Below are 14825 nucleotides of genomic sequence, written 5' to 3' on the forward strand. Positions count from 1 at the left end.
TTAATTGTATAAGCTTTCTAAAAACTATGTCAAACAATTAGAGAACCAAGGAATACATTATCACGTTTTCTAAAAACTCTTTTTATCATTTTCAAAATTCCTTGAGAAAAACGTTTTTAATGTTAAAAAAAGAAAATCCAATTGGTTACCAAGTTCATGGAGTAAGCTATAAAGTCAGTATATCAATGTAAAAACAAAGCTAATTATTATGGATTTCAGTTGCTTCTTCCTTTGCCTTCTCTGTTGAAGTAGCAGTAGAAGCAGAGCATCTAAAATGGAGGTTGAGCACGCGCCATTGTTACAGCACCTTGGTCATGGCGACGAAAAAGAAGTGGGTAAGGGAAGAATCCGGTGGTGGAATAGTATCATTGACATCGAGGAGACCAAGACACAGTTGTTGTTTTCGCTGTCCATGATTATTGCTAATGCTTCCTATTACTTAATTCCTTTAGTTTCTGCCATGTTCGTCGGTCATCTTGCCGACCTTGAGCTTGCCGGTGCAACTCCTGTGCCATCATTTCCGGATTTTCTTTCTCCTCTGGACTTTGTGGTTGTTCTTAGTCCATTTTTATATTTTTATCTAAAGAGTCTTTTGAAGACATTCTTCATGTCAATAGATAAAAAACAAAAAATAATAAGAGAAAATTTTGTTGATTATTTTCTATCTTTTATAAATTCTTTTAATGATGTAATGAAAATTTTGATTGAATAATCAAGCGAACAAAGCATCTATATTGAAAAATGGTGTTTTTGTTTTGTTGCGGACATAGAACAAATTGATATCTTTCTCTTCTTTTGATCTATAAGTATGATTTTTCATCGATCAATTTACAGGTTGATGAGGAAGGATTTTTACATTTGTTTCCTTTTTCTTTTTTAAATATGAAATTCAATGTAAAAATATTGATAGAAATTATGTTGACATGTCGATAAAAATTTAATACAATTCTATGAGATCGCGAGTGTGTTTGGTTTTGAAAATAAGTTTTTTTTATTTTTTTATATTTTTTTTAAAGTTGAATTATTTGGCAACCTCTCAAAATAGCTTCTGGAACACTTTCAAAGTGTATTTTAACTAATTATTATCAAAAGATTTAAATAAAAATCATTTTATTAAAAAATATTTTTTTTTCTAGTCAATCCAAACAAGACATACATTTATACACCGATTCTTTTCTTGGAGATACTCTCCTAGGTCAAAGATTTGAACCCCTAATTTGAAACTTTCATACACTACAAGAATTTTGGGCTTTAATGTTGGTTGGAAAAAGTGAAATCAGATGTATAATGTCGGTTTAAAAAAATGGATCTTTAATGTCAGTTTTAAACCGACATTGAAGATGGACAAACCGACATTAAAGGTCTAATTTATTTTTTTTCTCACTTTATTAAAAAATCACTTTCATTTCGACAAATCATGCCCCCAAACCCTTTCATTTCTCTCTTACCCAAACCCTATCTCTCCTTGGTCGTGCGAATCAGGGTGTCCGTCCGTCCGTCAATGGTTGTCCGCCGTCTGTCCGTCCGTGGTTGTCCGCCGTCTGTCAGTCTTCGTCACTCTCCATCACATTTGCCGTCCTTCCGTCAGTCTCCATCGCGTCAGTGTTTAGATCTGTAGCCGTGGGTCGTCTCTGCCAGTGTGTCATGGGTCGTCTCTGTTGTGGGTTGTCTCTGTTGTGGGTTGTCTCTGCCAGTGGGTCGTCTCTGCCATTTGTCGTTGCTATTCCTTGTGGTTGTGGTCGTGAGTCGTCTCTGCCACGAATCAAATACTCTATTGATATTATAATATTTACACGGGTCCTTAGTCTTCTAAGAGGTATTCATTTAAACATGAACTGGTTTTAACTTACAACAAAGTATTTGATTTGTGTTTTCTGAACTCCGAAAGGTTAATGTAGGTTTTTCTTCCTTGATGGATGTTCGCATAGCGTATCTAGATATAATGAGACTGTTTGCTGAATTTGTGAATTATTGACAAATACCATCATGATATATAAATCTGTGAAAAAATAAGGTATTTTTTTTCTTTAGAAAGGTTCTGGATTCTTATATGCAGGTTCATGGCAGGAAATTATTCTCAAACCCTCCACTATTGGGCAAACATTACATGATAGTATAAATTCTTAGACTTTCTTTTTAGGATTGTTGATTCATTGTTTGCATATGTTAAATTGAGATAAGAATTAAACTATTTCAGAGTAAGGTTATTTTGGAAAGTAGTTGAATTATAATCTTTGAGCCAACTCATTTGAGTAATAATGAAATGATTTTGAGTGAAGCCACAAATGCCTGTATTTTTTAGTTACATCTAGGTTCAAATCCTATAGAGCGTGATTTGATTCTTGTTGTTGAAGACTAAATTTTGATTCTTAGGGATTTGGAAGGAAGATAGGAAGATTGCATTGGACATGTTTTAAGAAGGTTAACAAGTGGAGAAGGTAATACAAAAAGGACTTCATAACAACATTAATAACAAGGACAAGGTAATATTTATAAGATGCTTATCTTAAAAGTCTATTTGTTCTAAATTTGTTGATGTTGCATATTTTACAATCATAATTTTATGCTTTTAAATTTTCCCTTTTTTTTTTTTTTTTTTTTTTTTTGTAGATTAAGTTGCATATTTTACAATCATGAATAAGTCATGGATGAAAATGAATAGAATGTCATTTGAGTATGGTTTAAGGGTCGAGATTTTTATTAAAAATGGTCTACAACATTCAAATATACTGAATATCATAAGTTGTCCATGTTTAAAGTGTGTGAATGCAAAGACTCTAAATGTGAACAAAATAAGAGATCATTTATTTTTTAATGGTATAGATCAAAGTTATCAGACATGGATTTTTCACGGTGAATCATTACTAATTAAGAGAAACAATGAAAATGATGGAACTCGAGACATACACAGTGGAATTAGGATCTAATTACACTATAATTTCTTTTAATTAAAAGGAAACTAGCATGCAAATAAATGAAAAAAGGGTAAATTAATAGGATAGGATACAACCTTTGTAGCTCCCGAAAACCGCTTTTCCTCGCTGAATCTTGACCTAAACTCTTTCGGACCACCACTAGAATTGACCTACTATCCTCTGGACTCAGAACCGGGTTGTAGGACCCAAAGGATGAAGAAAACCGAGAGAGAGAAAGAGATGGAAAAAAGAATGAATTTGTGTTTGGGATTTTTTTATTTTTCCAGCCCAATTTTGAAAACAATTTTGGAAAAAAGAGCCAAAAATCTTTCATCCATAATTGAAAGCTCATTTTATAGAAAAAACCATGCAATATTTGCATGAAACAAATCCATAAAAACACAACACCTAGAATCCACTATCTAAGTAGGCTTAATGTCTCCACTATAAGCCAACACCTGGCCCACTATTTTGTTAGTGAAATTATCCAACAAAAGTTTGAATTTTCCCACTAACTTTAGTCAAAGGGCAAAATAGTCATTTTGTCAAAGTCAAACTTTGACCTAAAAGTCAACATTTTGACTTTTTATGATTTTTTCCGTGTTGACTATTTTTGACCTCCCGAGCATGAATCCGCATTCATTTTCTCAAAATTTAAATCACATTTGAATATAAGGTCGATCAAAGTTTGACTTTTCAAAGTCAACTCTTTGACTTTTTACATCTTTGACCATTTCCATTATTTTTGAGCTTCCAAATATGAAGGTATTCATATTCTTGATATCTAAATCACATTTAAACATTAAAGTTGTATCTCTAAACTGAAAACCCGACCACTATATCATATATACTTGTCGGTTTCTCCCTCTTCACCTAATTCGAACAATTCGAATCATTCTATCATACTATTCTAAGTGTATTCCATATGAGTTAGTAGGGGAACCTAATGGATCTATAGATCATGGGCTCCAATGAACCGAGATTAGCTGGCTAAACTCTTTAGATGGAGATAATCAACATTCGTTAACTAACGGGTAATTCCACTATAGTCACGTAGTTGCACTTCACTCACTATAGATATATTTGTGTCCATTTGATATAACTATGATTAGTAAGCTAATCCTTCACAGGTTGTTCATAATCTCGGCTGGGTCATAAAAACCGTTTTATCCCCAAAACTACATCTTGTTCCTTAAATTCTATTGATCCTCTGATGAACAATTGGTTTAAGGTCCAACCTATAAACCGAATCCCTCTAGGGCCAAGGAGAGGGTGTGGGCTCTTGTTCAAGACCTGGATTCAGTACTAAAGGGAACAATCTATCTACTAGCCCTATAATGAGTAGGACTGAATTCTGTCTTGCACCCTATGTTCCCAACTATCCACCTGATCTTACCCCTGAAATGGGAGGCTTATTAAGCCAGCGATGATGAGTTGCCCTCACCTATGCAGATCTAAGGATAATTCCGAGTGAACAGGAGTTCATAGTTAGTTTAGGATTAAGATTAAGTTACCTAGGTCATCAATTAATGAAATAGTCAGTTTTATACATAAAACGACATTTAGAACGTAAAAAGTGACTATTTCATGGTTCAGTCTTATGCAAACTCATTGCATAGGATGCTCCCACTCACATATCTCTATATGAATGATTCACGATCACATCGTTTGTACTAACTACAAAGTGGGCCGCATCCATAGTATCCGCAAAATAAGGCGCCCAACCTTATTCATATACTATAGACCATTTTGGCTATATATTTGAACTTGATCCACATTTATGTCACTACATAAAGTTCAAAACTACATTAAATAGCCTCAGAACCTTAGTTTATTGGATTCAAGATTATAATTTCAATAACAATTTTATCCAAAAACAAAATAGAATATGTTTATTAATTTACAAACTACGAGTTTTAGGACATAAAATCCAACAGAAAATGTGTCTATTAGTGAAAGAGACGAAGTTGATGAGGATGATGTTGATGTTGATAACACAATTGGAATATTTGAGGCTGCATACAATAACTATTTTAGTGGGAAATCTGATAATTTTGAAGAATTGTTAGATGATGCGAAGAAACCATTGTACCCAAATTGTAAAACTTTTTCCAAAATATCTAATTGGTAAAGTTATATAATTTGAAAGCTACATTTGGATGGAGTGATAAGAATTTCACTGAGTTGTTGGAATTAATTCATGACATATTACGTAGTCCTAATGAAATTCTAACTTCTACTTATGAAGCAAAAAAGATGTTGAGTACTCCTAGAATGAAGTACGAGAAGATTCATGCATGTAGAAATGATTGTTAGTTGTTTAGAGAAGAACTCTCTAATGCAAATGTATGCCACATTTGTTGTACGTCAAGATGGAAGCTTCAAAAAAATTTAAAGGAAAGGGTTAAGAATATCCTAGCAAAAGGATTTGAAAGAATGTTTCGAAATAAAGAAACAACAAGTTTATTGACATGACATGCTAAAAAAAAAAAAAGAAACACATGATTTATTAAAACATCCAAAAGCATGGAAAAAAAATAGATAATTTGTGGCCAGAGTTGGGCCAGAACCTAGAAATCTTCGTCTTGCTCTTTCGACAGATGACATAAATCCACATGGAGATCTTAGTAGTAGATATAGTTATTGGCCAGTGATGTTAGTGACGTACAATCTACCTCCATGGTTGTGCATGAAGCAAAAAAATTTTACATTGACTGCACTAATATCTGGTCCTAAGCAACCGGGAAATGACATAGATGTTTATTTAGCTCCGTTAGTAGATGACTTGAAAAAACATTGGAAAGATGGGGTAGAATGTTACGATGCATATGAAGAACAACGTTTCATGCTTAAAGCCATTTTATTATAGACCATTAATGATTTTCCTGCGTATGGTAACTTGTGTGGTTATACGGTTAAAGGACATCATGCATGTCCAATTTGTGGAGAGAATACTTCATCCACTTATTTACCAAAAGGGAAGAAGATGGAATATCTCGGGCATCGCAAGTTTCTATCCCGCCATCATCCATATAGGAAACAAAAGATAGTTTTTAGTGGCGCACAAGAATTAGAATTTGGTCTAGAACTATTGAGTGGGAAAGAAATTCTTGCAGAAAAAAGTAAGTATCAATATTCATTTGGTAATAAGACTATCAAGAAAAAGAACAGTGGAGATAGCCCTTCAACTTATTGGAAGAAAAAATCTATTCTTTTCGAGTTAGAATATTGGAAGTATCTTGACGTGCAACATTGTTTAGACGTGATGCACATTGAAAAGAATGTATGTACAAATTTTATTGGCACGTTGCTTGATATTCCTAGTAAAACAAAGGATGGAATAAAAACTCGATTAGATTTGGTGGAACTGAATATTAGATCAGAGTTAGCCCCTCAAATAGGAGAGAAAAAAGTCTTTTTAGCTCTCGCATGTTATACATTAACACGAGCTGAGAAATTAAGCTTTTGTAAGGTACTATCAAAAATTAAAGTACCTGAAGGCTATCATCGAACATTCAAAGTTTAGTATCGCTCACAGATTTGAAACTTTACGGACTTAAATCGCATGACCATCACGCTCTTATGCAAGAATTATTACCGGTAGCCATTCGTGATATTTCACCCAAACATGTAAGACTTGCAATTACTCGCCTATGCTTCTTCTTTAATGTTATATGTTGCAAGGCAATCGATTCATTCAGTTAAAGGTTATGCAAAAGGATATCGTCGTCACTCTATGCCTCTTAGAAAAGTATTTTCCGCCATCATTCTTCACAATAATGATACACCTTGTAGTGCATCTCGTAAAAGAAGTTGAGTTTTGTGGACCTATTTATTTGAGGTGGATGTATCCTTTTGAATGATACATGAAAGTGTTGAAAACTTATGTACGAAATAGAAATCAACCAGAAGGATGTGTTAGAGAAAATTATATTGTCAAAGAGACTATAGAGTTTTGTTCTGAATTCCTATCTGGTGTTAATTCTATTGGGCTAAACTCATCAACAAAGAAAGCGAACTCAAACATTGATAGACCATTGTCAACTGCTTCTTTTATCAGACCGAGTAAGGATGAGTTGGATCAAGCTCATCTTTATGTCATTCAAAATGTAAATGATGTGCTTCCTTACGTCGAGTATGTAGATCTCCATCTTATTTTCATTTTAGGTTACTTGATTATTCAATAATCTACTAACTTTGTCATTTATAATAGGCAACATGTGGATATTTTGTCTAAGCTCAATTCTGGTACAAATAAAAGTAGAAGTGGCTTCAAGAAGAGCATATTCGTACATTCAGTCGGTGGTTGTCCACACAGGTAATCTCTAGAAACCTACTATTTAATGTATGATTAGATGTTAACTACTAAAATATTATGAAATATATCGTAGGTTGCACTAGCTCTCGAAGTTCCCAAAAATTTCATATTGCCTTCTTTGAGATGGATAGCTAATGGACCATGTCCAACTGTGGCAAAATATTATGGTTAAGCTAATGGAGGTATGCAAAGAATACACAATGTTGATATATCTATTGAGATTGATGATACAACATTCACATACATTATAAATGATTGTGAGGGTAGATGAGTTGATAAATAATGTATTAAACATGGTATGCCATTTACTATGGATATATGTATTTAAATATAAGATTATATGTTTTTTGTGTGAGTAATGTTTTTTTTTTTTTTTTTTTTTTTTTTTTTTTGCAGATTGACATGGAAAGTTCAACAAGTAGCAGTGAGGATGATAGAAATATGATCCCACAAAAACATAGCTGAATAAGTATACCACGTGGCCCAACTACAATGTCTGAGTGACACAAATAAGAACATATGGGCAACGGTTGACCATTGATTATAATGAACATGGACAACCGGTTGGATCTAGAGCAAATAAGATGCAAAGTTATATAGGAGTTTTTGTTCGAAAAAAAATACCTATAACATATAATTCTTGGAAAAAAGTTCCAAACCATTTAAAAGACAAACTTTTTGATTGTGTAGCGGTGTGTTTTCTAAAATTTTAATTCATGTGCATAGTAGTTTATTAGTTTATTGTTTAACTACTTTTTTCATTGTGCAGATGTCATTCGATGTGGACTCTAAGTCCAAACATTGTATACTAATGTCTTCCTCTAAGAAGTTTCGGACTTTCAAGACAATATTGACTCAAAAGTTCATACTTCCATTTAAGGATGAACCCTCGGTCTTGCAATTTCCTCCCCACCAATATTCTCATATAGAGAAAAATCAGTGGACATCGTTCGTCAATGAACGATTGAGTGAAGAATGGGATGTGAGTTATTCACAATAAATTAAATGTCAACATTATCATTTTTTTGATAGGTAACTTCAACTAGATTTGTTGTATAGAAAATCAGTCGTCTTCAAAAAAAAAGACGTGCGAAATGTGTATATAATCATCACATTTCTCGGAAGGGTTATGTGAATCTTGCCCAAGAATTAGTGAGTTATTCGACTTAAAATAAATCTTTTATTCTAATATGTTTATGCTAATTAAATATGTATGTTCATGTAGAACCTATCGAATGATTCTTCTTATCGGGCGAGTTTATGGAAAGAAGTAAGAAAAGGACAAAATAATGAATACTTTGATGAAGTTACTCGAGAATGTGCCAATCGAATTGTAAGTATATGTTGTGCAAAGTTTAAGATGACATATATATAATGTTTGGAACTTGTGATGATATAGATATTGTGTGAAAATTATAATATGTTTTACAGGATAAATTGGTTGAAGTCTATGAAGGTGAAGATGTTCCCACCAAAGCATTGGGTACAGAGGAACATTGGGGATATGTTAGAGGAATGGGTGATTTTGTTTCCCATTCTCAATATTTCAAATTAGTAAAACCAATGTCCTCAATGAGTGAAGAAATTGAAGAAGGCTCTAGTAAAAAATGTTTGACATGGTAAAGTGTCAAGAGAAAGAACTCACAGCAGACAATCTCATCAGTCCAAATCATCTGTTGGAAATGTTGCACTAAATACATCTGAAGAAGACGATATTGAGAAGATTTCTAAAGAAGATTTGGAGGTAATTTATTTGTTGTGACTTTTAAATTTTAATCATATTGTACGTGCTTAACCATGCATGACATAAGTTCTTTTAAATTTGTTAAGGGGACACCATGGCACTTGGCTATACGAACTATAGATAATATTGTTGCAGTAGCCATAGCATTTGATGATGAGTGTCATGCTTAACTGTTAAAGTTCTGATTAACATTGGAGAAGATTTTCCTATACCAATTCCTATGAAAGGAAAAATAGAGATCTTAAATCAAGCAATGGGTAACTTCGTAAAATGGCCTCGTGAACTTGTAGTTATGGTTGACGAGAAAAAAGTTTAACTGTTAAAGTTTTGATTTGACATTGGAGAAGATTTGCCTATACCAATTCCTGTGAAGGGTAAAATAGAGTCCTTAAATCAAGCAATGGGCAACTTCGTAAAATGGCCTCGTGAACTTGTAGTTATGGTTGACGAGAAAAAAATATGTCTCTTTTTCAGTATATGAGTTTGGTTATATACTATTTTTCCTACTTTGAATTTTTGTAACTTTGGTTATGGTAGGACCATTCAACAATTAAGAGCTTCAGCCAGTCCTCCAAATATACTGATGCCAATGGTACCATCAAACTATTGAATGGACATACCATGCATAACATGGACGATGTAGACATGATCCATATCACTTTGGACGAGCATATATTTGGAATAGACAAATTTATTTATTTAGGTCACGATGATCTGATCCAATATTGCAATATGGTTGAAATAGGCTACATGCGTATTTTGACATACATTGCGTAAGTATTACTCATCTAGATTCGCTCATATATACTTTGTTTCATGTTTAAATAAGAATTTTTACTTTGTTTAGGTATCTTTGGGATGAATGTGATCTTGATATTACGAAGAATTTTTTTATAATTGATCAAGCAAGAATATCGCCACATGTGAAGTCTCAAGATATTCGATCCAGAAATTTAGCTAATCAACTAGAATTGGCTAATTTAGACCAATTAATCCTTATTCCATATAACACAAGATAAGTTGATACAAGTTCTTAAGTTATTTTTAATTTGCATTATACACGTACTAATATTTCAAAATTGTTGTTTATTATAGTTATCATTGGATATTGATTGTAATCAATCTACAAAAAAATTTTGTTTATGTTTTGGACTCTCTTCGAAGTAAGGTTCAAGAGGATTTTCATGGAGTTATAAATATGTTTAACTAATGTTTTCAAACTATTTAATGGATTGAAAATATGGCAAGCCAAGCACGATCTTGAACACCATTGGTCTTCTCCAAAATGGAAACCTGTAAACGTAAATTTGCATTCATTTTTTAACAATTTATGTTCATTCGAACATAAGAATAATTATTTTCAACTTCTTTATATGGAGTGCCCTCGTCAATTAGATTCTGTAGGATGTGGGTACTATGTGCAAAAGTATATACACGAAATAGTGCATAATCCTACTACTCCCATTACTAGCCTCATACATAAATTATTTATTTTTTATATAGTATTAGCTTTAATTTAATAAATGGACGTATACTTATGTTGAATTTATCTTTTTTTTTCCTCTTTGTAGTTCAATACAAAAAATGCATATATCCAAGGAGAGATTGACGTAATTCGAACTCAATTGGCAAGTTTTGTTGGCGATTTGTGTAAGGATGTAATTCTTGTTTTTTGTCTCAATAGAATGCAAATGCTAGTTTAGAATGATTGCAAATTTATCTAACCATGATCTGTTTATTATTGGAAGATTTATGTATACTATTTTTTGTGTTCATGGGGTATTTGGTATAAGTATTCATGGAATTAGTACTAATTGATATTTGTGAATGAGAAAAATGATGGCCTGGTGTAAGTATTTCTATGAAAGTTTTGTATTGTTATGCAAACGTTGGTGATTAGTGTGTTTATTTCATATTTTGATGAGTATATGTAATGGATTGGAAATATTGATTCTTGGTTGTGGATAAATTCATAGATGGAAGACAAATATTGATGGGCTTGCCATACAAATTATTTTTATACTTTTTAATATAAAACAATGATGGACATTTCCTGACCCAATACGGGACATATAATGTCATTTTTAGCTTATTGACCAAAAAAATGGATTCGAAAACGGAATTAAAAAAAACGGATAGATTCTGTGCTTCAATGTCGGTTAAGAGGGTTTCATTTGAAAAAAGTCTTCAGTTGCAACCAACATTAAAGGGCTTTAATGTCGGTTGCAATAAACATTGAAGCTCTTTAATGTCGGTTGGAAATTTCATTGAAGACCTTTAATGTCGGTTACAACCGACATTGAAGACTGTATTATTAAAGCCCTTTAAAAAATCGACATTAAAGGCAACCGACATTAAAACCCGAAATTCTTCTAGTAATAACTTAAAAAAGGTAAATTAAAGAACAATATTTACCTACTAATTGGGCTCCACTTATCTTTTATAGCCCACCCATTAACCAAAAAAAAATGCCAAAATATTAAGAAAAATGTTGTTGTGACACATGTGGTAGAAAAAACTTAGGTGCGACTCGAGCACCTAATAAAACATGTCATGTGGTAGTTTTTCTTTTTTAAAAAATAATTTTAAAATTTTTTCTATAGGATAGAACATGAGTTGCATGAGGATTAGACTGCATCTAATCATTACTCAATTATAATTAGACCTAACTAAAAACTTGTATGGGCTCTTAAAATGACCTTGGAGTATAGGAAAAACTTCATTTATGAACCCAATGAAAAAAAATGAGCTTCGTTACTCTTATCAATAGATCTATACATAAAATCATTCTCTTCATGCTTTGATTCCCATTTCTATTCAATTTTTCTTTGATTCTAGATTAGACTTAGTGGAGCACTAGGGACACTTTGTGGGCAAGCATTTGGTGCCAAACAATATAGGAAGCTTGGGTTGTATCTGCAAGCCTCTTGCATTGTATCTTTATCCTTTTTTGTTATCTCATCTGTCTTATGGTACTACTCAGAGCCTCTCCTTATTTTACTCCATCAAGATCTTCCATTCCAAAAGTTGCCTCTACCTATGACAAATTTCTTATTCCAGCATTATTTGCTTATGGACTTTTCCAAAACCTCCTTAGGTTTCTTCAAACACATTCTGTTCTTTTTGCCCTTGGTTGTCTTTTCAACTGTTCCTATGATCATTCACATTTGTGAGGCATATGTTTTGGTGAATTGGACAAGTCTTGGTATCATTGGACCTGCCTTGGCAGCTTCCATTTCCTTGTGGATATCTTCTCTCATTTTGGGGACATATATGTTTAAGACAACTACCAAATTTCAACAAACATGGGAAGGGTTTTCATTTGAATCCTTTAACTACTTTCTCAGAACACTCAAACTAACCATCCCTTCTGCAACTATGGTTTGGTAAGTGCCCAACACCCTCGACCTTCTATCATTTCGTACTTTTTAAACCTTTTAAAGGCAAATGAGTGTGTTAAGAAACGATGGACCCCAATGATAGTATGATACTGTTTATTTTGGACATAAACTCTTATGGTTTTATTTTTTACTTTACCCCCTTCCTTATAAATTCACGATCATCTCTTTATCTAGCCAATGTAGGACTTTGATTGCATTTTCGAATAGAATGTTTTGTTTTTCTCATTGAATCGGCATTGGAAATACCTCAATTTTTGTTGAGCATTAAACTCAAATTGTCAGGTTTTTTGGTGGTATTTAGCAGGCATTTGGAAGGTCAAACGATATCCAAATTTAATATGTGATCATGAATTTTGATGCCCCAGATGTGTACTTTCTGATGGTTCAAGTCTCAAGTCGTTTGGAATTTTTCAAGAAAAGTAATGGCAATTTGAGTAACAAAGGGTCAAGAATTACTACAACTTTTGAAATTTTGTCTTAATTATTGTAATCTCTTTAATTTGCTCTTATTAGTGATTTATTGAAGGAATTTAACACTTGTGAGACTATATATAGTGGTATTGTAATCTTTGCCAAGACAAGGTTGAGAAACAAATCAATAGAAGATTGAGTATTAGTGTCCATACTTTATTCTTTCTCTCTTCAATAAAAAACTCCACCACTCAAATAATTTGGTTTTTTTTTTCAATTTGTTGGTGTCTATTGTTTAAATTGTCTGGTTTGGAGTACTAGGCCTTTAAATTTTTAGTGTTCTTAGCCGAGCTTTGGAACTTCCAATACCTTATTGTCTTCATGCCATCGCTTATAAGGATCACAATAGGCTAAGACAAAAGTTGAATCAGGGACTTCTTTTTCATCACCAAAAGTTGGAAAATCATATTCTTGCAATTTTTCTTCTGAGCTATCAGAGGAAATGCAACTGACAAAAGTTCTGACATATCCATCAGATTCGCAATCTTCATTAGACTCCTCATTAGACAGAGTCAATATATAACCTTTGTTCTGTCGTTTCAAGAAGGTCAGACATTTGGCTTGGAAGTCACCAAAACCTTCACACTCTCTGCATCTAACAGATTTCTCCTTAGCAAATAATCTACCTTTATCAATATCCTTCTTTATCCTCTAATCTTTTCTAAGAACCAAACCCTGAATGACCTCTTGACTTGGTATTCCGATGAGGGAAAGAGCTTGGCTTTCTGTCAATATTTTTTAACACATGAGATAATTGTTTTGACAGGAGAGAAATTGCGTCAACATGATTTTCATCTGATTCTTCAACTCGATCTTGTTCTTTATCTTCTAAACGGATTGCAAGGCAATGCTACGACTCTTTTTATCAGGCTTGTCCTCTAGAGACATTTCAAATGTAAGAAGAGAACCAAAGAGATCATCAACTCTCACAGAAGAATTATCATGAGCTTCTTCAATTACAGTCACTTTCATATTGGGAAGAGATCTAAGGATTTTTCTCACAAGTTTCTCCTTTGAGATTTTCTCTCCAAAAGCAAAGGATTCTTTTGCAAGTTCAAGAAATTTCACATTAAACTCTTCTATGGTTTTATCTTCGTGCATCTTAAGATTTTCAAATTTTGTGGCTAACAATTGAAGTCTTAATATTTTAACTTTTGATGCCCCTTCATGAGCAACAACAAGAATATTCCAAGCTTCCATTACAGAGACACATATGTTTATCAGCCTAAAAATTTTTTTTGTCAACACCATTGAAAATGACATTTAATACTCTAGAGTTTTTTTAGAGAGGCTTTATCCTTAGCCTTGGACCACTCCACTTCTGGTTTGAGTTCCTTTTCACCTTTTATATTAGTGATTTTACGAGACAAAATTTTAGGATCTTTTGTCATTGGACTTCTGAAAGGCTATCATCCTTGCCTTTCAATATGCATAGTTTGTTTCATCCAAGACTGATGGACGAGAGGTAGAGCCACCTTCTTTGGTTCTTTTCGTAGAAATACATCAGGATCACAACACCAGAGATAATAGTGGCCCACCCGCTCTGATACCAAATGAAAATAATATTGAAGTACCTATCGCACAATAAAATGTGTTACAAATTTCATGACAATTCACAAAACAATTAACAAATAGAAATAGAAAAGCAAAATAATACTAGATATCGTTAACCCAGTTCGATGATTAACACCTATGTCTTGATGGCAGTGTGTCCATGGAAAGATAACTTCACAAATAAAAATGTAATGCAATTATGACATATTTCTTTATCTATATTGATAACTCTAATACAGTGACCTCTATAGAGCTCAACCACTAAATCATACACCTAGGCTCCCGTAGATGAGATATCCCTCTCTTTTGATACTTAGACTCCTCTTAAGTAATAATATCAGTGATGAATGTCTTAAGCTCTCCTTAAGAAACAGACTTCCTCTCGGCAAGACTTGAGTTCCCCTCAAGATGTGAGACTACTT

At 33.1% G+C, this 14825-nt stretch overlaps 1 pseudogene; it reads left to right on the plus strand.

Moving 5' to 3' along the window:
• The first annotated feature begins 274 nt into the window (after positions 1–274).
• Positions 275–13203, plus strand: LOC120076857 (annotated as a pseudogene).
• Positions 13204–14825: the final 1622 nt, after the last annotated feature.

This window comes from Benincasa hispida, chromosome 1 (genome assembly GCF_009727055.1).
Source record: "Benincasa hispida cultivar B227 chromosome 1, ASM972705v1, whole genome shotgun sequence".
NCBI classification, from domain to species: Eukaryota; Viridiplantae; Streptophyta; class Magnoliopsida; order Cucurbitales; family Cucurbitaceae; genus Benincasa; species Benincasa hispida.